Source organism: Diabrotica virgifera, chromosome 6 (assembly GCF_917563875.1).
Source record: "Diabrotica virgifera virgifera chromosome 6, PGI_DIABVI_V3a".
Taxonomy (NCBI): Eukaryota; Metazoa; Arthropoda; class Insecta; order Coleoptera; family Chrysomelidae; genus Diabrotica; species Diabrotica virgifera.
The window spans coordinates 48,632,105-48,637,800 of record NC_065448.1 but is presented as its reverse complement, the minus strand read 5'-3'; the positions used below and the strand labels follow the sequence as shown (position 1 = coordinate 48,637,800).

Here is a 5,696-nt window from a genome sequence, read left to right as displayed (position 1 = left end):
CATCTGAGCTTAAATATTCATTCTCTTCTTCTTTGTCAGACTCGTCAGTCGAAGCCTGCACAATCACGGGCGCATCTGAAGAAAGACTTGCCATTGGTGAGATGTGGTGTTATCGAATAATGTAAAAAATATCATGGACACAACACATAGCAAACACGGAAACATTAAGAAAGATGAAGAAGGAAAAAGAAATACTCAACACTATGAAGGAAAAAAATGGGCTACTTTGGTCTTATACTAAGAAATAAAAAACCTGATGTGATTGGTTATATAAGGAAAAGTATTAAGTATTGGTTATATAAGTAAGAATACGTAGCAACTCAATTAATTAATCACTAATTAATTAACTCTAAATACATATTACAACTATTTACAGATCAGGTAGAAGAGGAATCTGAGTCTCGAGTGGAGTCTGACAAAGAAAAAGAGAATGAATATTTAAGCTCAGATGAGGAGTTTGAAAAAGAAGTACAAGATTCGGACACAGAATTAATTTAGTTTATAGTTTTATACTTTTCTACCTATATATTTATAATAATAAATTTGTCTTTTTCTATCATATTTGCAAAATTTATTGTATAGTCCGTATTATTTTCCTTTAATAAAAAAAAGTTACTTACAACAACATGGGTATCGCCAGGTCACGTGATTTTTCTCGAGCGAACGGACTCGCTCAGTTACAACAGAGGACCCAAACAGCTATCGGTATACGATCTTTCTCACACTGGTGCTTAACTATAGCGCTTTTCATTTATATGCACGCGTGATTTGTTTGATCACATGGCAGTTGGAAAATTTCACCAAAAAAACTGTCTTTTTTAGAATATTTATTTTTAATATTAAAAAATACCCTGTCAAAATAACAATTGCACCTCCCTGTCCGGAAGGAATGTACATAGCTATGCATGTATAGTTGTATATTTTATACTCGTTAATAGTATGTACAGATTCAGATGAAATCTTCTGAAGTTCAGATGCATCCCATGAAAATAATGCTGGGACGCCCATGCAAGTATCTTGCAGAGTTAAAATCGCCCTCAAATCGCCTGGCCTGTTTATTTTCTTTATATTTGAATATTTAAATTTACTTTAAAGTCACGTCAATGATATTTTTTGTAATAACAATTCTTACCCTTTTTTAACTTTGGGGGGGATTTTTGGGGAAAATAACCGCTACCCTCCAGCCAGACCGGCATTTTTGTATTAGGCTATCATGGAAAAGTCACCTGAAAAATTTTCAGGTTGCCTAAAATACCTACTCCAAAATGTCTCACAGCTCTTATACTATCTGTTTTCCTCCATTAAAAATATCATATAAAAATTTAAAATTTTTATTATGAGCTTCTAGAAGCGAAAATCGGCCAATCAAAAAATGAATGGCAATGTCTAAAATATAGATGAAACATTTTTTATTTTAAATTTATCTTCCTCTGTTAAGAACTCGTCCACAGATTTTTCATAATCAAATTGGCGATTTTTTCTCCTGGCTCCAATTTCATTTTTTCATAATAAAAATCAGATTTTTCATAATCAAATTGGCGATTTTTTCTCCTGGCTCCAATTCCATTTTCAGCTGGAAATTCGGAACATATATCAAGATTTTCTGCAATTTCATTAACAATAATTTTCATTTGTTCTTAGCCAGATTGTGTGTAACTTTTCATTTTTTCTGTAGTTTCTGACAACCTTTTTACACAATCTGACAAATTTATAGTTACATGTTACAACATCTTCGAGACTGAAATTGTATGAAATACAATATCGTGCCAAAGAACTACGCCGCATATTTTATAAATTTATTATTTTTAATATTTTTTGCTAATTCTCGTGCTTTGACTTTAGTTTCTGGATCTTTGTTGATATCTTCTATTCTATTGTTTCGAATAAGGCATCATATATTTCACAAAATTGAAATCCTAATGATTTCAATGCATCTATTCGACTTGACCATCTAGTAGCACTCGACGGTTTTAGACTTAGTTGTGAAACATGTTATTTTCAGAACTTCTCAACGCTTTGTAGAACCAGAAAAAAAATGTACAGTTCTTGTATATTACAAAAAAAGGTTGTTGTTTCTGTAGTAGAAAACGCTGCTTCATTTATGGCTAATTTTAAAGAGTGCAAAGAGTTTTTCAAGTAGGTATTCTATTTGGCACATCCTTTCTTGTTCTTTTCATATCGGCCCCATTATCATAACCTTGTCCTCTAAGCCCTACGCTTTAACTCAAGACCTTGTAGCAGTTATGCTACGGACCATTTAAAATTAATTACGATTTTCGATTCATTCAATTATATTTCATTAAAAATACCCCTCTAGAAAATTCTTTGGAGACGCCTATTTAATCGCCTAGGTGCCTATTTTCGCAGCGAAGCAAGAGGAAAGCACCGCGCATGTTTCTATCGGATCGATACGAATCGATTTCCGATAACATTGAACAGCAGTTGGTCAGGAAACGGCTCGAAGGGCGGATGGCGCGCCGCGAGTGAGGTTATTCTCACTTTTGAGTGACGGGATTGAAACAAATTTTCGATGGAAATCAAATAATTAGAAGGAAATTAAGCGTCAGCTAATCCCATCTACAAAACTAGATAACCAAAGTTAAACATGTCTTTGGACTTCTTCACATAACAGAAGTGGATATTCCGGCGTGCCTGCCTTGTTTCAGTAAGTACATAATACATTTATCTCTCATTCCTTCGTTGTGAAATCCAATGCATCATTGTAGTTAGATCTTTTGTTAGAGTAATTTACCACATAAATTCCATATTATAGCTCATATTATCCTTAAATATTTGAAAGGAACATTCAATCAAGGCCATAGTTTTTTCTAGTGTCCAAACCTAAATTTTAATATCTTTTATACCTGATCGTTAGGCTTTTTATTTAAGTTTTTTTATCTGTGATTTATAAAAAGTTTTAACGAGTATCTATACAGCCTTCTGTCACGCCCATCTAATGCGCACGTCCCTGTCATGTCTGAATTGAAGTAAACTTCAGAAATTTTGACATGACATATGAATACCTAACCTACCTAATATTTGGTGTTTTTGTTTGGGCCTGTTCAATATGTACTGCTACTGTTATTGAAATACATCATAACTAATTAAATAAACTTTATTTTAGATCCTGTAACTTAGTTATTTAGTCACACAACGTGACTCTATCACGTTAATTATGTACTAGTTAGATTGCTAGCCACTCTGTGATGGTTTATCCCTAGAGTGGGCTGTTTTTGTTGGATAATACACCATACCTGATTTTACTACAACCAACATCTTCACCCAGGACCTTGCAGTAGGACTTACTCACCACAGCAGCCAACCAGCGTTAGCGTGCCAAAAGAATTCATCTCTATGGACTTGCAACCCTACTTTTAACCGGCTGTTGTGTAAAAGCTAAGTTTATTTACTTTTTCTGTATTTACTTTTGGGTAAGATATATTTGCTACATTGTAAACTTTTCGTATGCATACGATTAGGAAGAGTACATATATTTTCGTGATAGATAGGGTTTTAGGTTGTTGTTTTTTTTTTCTTTTTGATTCAGTATAAGTAGGAGTTAGTTAAAATAAATAAAATCAGGTCTTGTTTAATAATCATAAATAATTGTAACTTAAAATTTAATAGGGAATCGGGTTGTAAAATTTTGTCGCGGATTTTAAATAGGGAATACGTCTCGTAGGTTTTTTTTGTAAAATATATAAAGAGTCACTGACCAACTCATTTATATAGACCTTTTTGCTATTCCAACGGACTTTTGATTTGGATTTTGATTTTAATACTTTTGCTTGGCCAGTGATAGTGGATAATTGCTTGTTGAGTGGCCTTTGCGGTCCTATTTTATCTTTTCCCCATCCACTATCACTGTTATTACGTTGCGTTATATGTAAAGTGTTATTATTTAATATTTATTATTAATATATTTGTATGTATTAAGGTTGGTGTTTTATTTCAGTCTGTATTACCAGTATATAACATAGCAAGACAAGATCAGTATTTAGTATTTTGTATTTCAGGTGGTTGTAACCAGTGTCATAGAGTTCCTGTTGTTCGTTATTTCAAAATCTCGAACCTGTCCAACTTCTTGGTTCTGAGAGCCGAGTTGTTCGTTCGAGTTGGCGCCCTTTTTTCTTCTTCTTTCTTTGTTGTAACTCGATATTATTTTATCTCTAGCATTCTTATCTATTTTCCTTCCATTTTTGTATTAACAGTCTCATTTCCTTCCTAGTTACTATCATTTCATTACCAAATTTTCTTCTCATATCTCCAAAGCCAATATTCGGTGTATTGAAGCTAGCCCGAATACTCACTTGAGATTTAGTGTCTCTCTGCCCTTTTGATTTTTTTTCCTTCTGAGCTAAGCCCCTCTTCTTTTGTCTTAAATCTCTTCTCATTTTTTCCCACTATTTCATCAGTTCTTTTCTTTTTAAAAATCTCTATACCCAGAGTATAGAGGTTTCAACCTAACTTTTCCCAATTTGTCAAAAAAGTTCTGTTAAACCTTCAGTGGTTGAATCACTGGCTTCAAAAAAAAACAATAAAAAATTCTTCGATATCATTATTTGTTCTGACAAGAATTAAAAACGACAACTCTTATCGTCAATGCGAGCTGTTCAATACGACTTACGTCTAGGGTACAATCGGCGATTATCGAAAAATATTTAGCGATTTTTGCTATTTCGACAATTTTGTTTAAAATAATATTACCCATTAAACTTATCAATTCATCTTGCCTACTGTTGCTTAAATAAGTCACAAATCACAAACCATGTATCAGACTCTCTTTGAACTATCCTGATATGTTCTTCCATTACTGGATCAAACTCAGAGAACAATTATTTTACTAACTTAAAAAGTTTTCGTTATTAGGTTGAAACAAATGATCAGTTGTTCCACGAAAAACTAGACATTGTAGGGCCAAAAGTCTAATTCTTTTCAAAACTTCTCTCCAATAATGTTGAATTATCCATTATTATATTAGATTTTACTCATTATGCCGCCCCCTTGTGATGCCGCCTGATGCCGCTGCCTCACCGCATCATAGCACCGCACGGCCCTGTTATAAATAATTAGTATTGTAGTTAATTGTTAAAATTAAATACCATTTGTTTCATTCGGAGGGAAAAGTACAGATGACAACAAAAAACTAAAAAAAGCCGAGTTGAAAAGACATTATAAGTAAAAGAACAGGCATAATAATATGAACTGTACTAGTAATAGGTTACGGTACTGAAAAATAAACATATTAATGCCTTGCTCATCTTATAGATAGGGCCGATTTAAGTGCCACATACGTTGCACCATAATTTTCAATTCTTATCAATGCAATCCATTGTGGCAAGCTGAAAATTGATTTAACACTCAATGGTGCAACGCATATGTTTCGTTAATGCACGCCTTAAGCTTAAGATCTGTTGGTGCAACCAGACATAAGAATACAACAAATAAACTTCTAGATCGTTCAATTCATTATTCATTATTCTCTTATAATAAATATCATATCTAAACTCTAAAAATTCACTTTTCTAGCTTTTTTGGCTGCAAAATCTTTAATCAAATTTTTAAAGTCTAAGGCTTGAAAAAGCTCAGCATTTGAAACAAAACTGGCCGAACTAGACAATTTAGAATCTTCTTCAGAAGTCGAGTTACTCAAGTAGTTTTTGATTCTTTTCAACACGCTGAATGATCTTTCTCCA

At 33.1% G+C, this 5,696-nt stretch overlaps 1 long non-coding RNA gene across 1 annotated transcript; it reads left to right on the top strand.

Moving 5' to 3' along the window:
• The first annotated feature begins 2,239 nt into the window (after positions 1-2,239).
• On the top strand, positions 2,240-3,936 carry LOC126885970 (uncharacterized). The gene is made up of 2 exons (XR_007698512.1): positions 2,240-2,665; positions 3,125-3,936. It is a non-coding gene; the product is annotated as an uncharacterized LOC126885970 (long non-coding RNA).
• Positions 3,937-5,696: the final 1,760 nt, after the last annotated feature.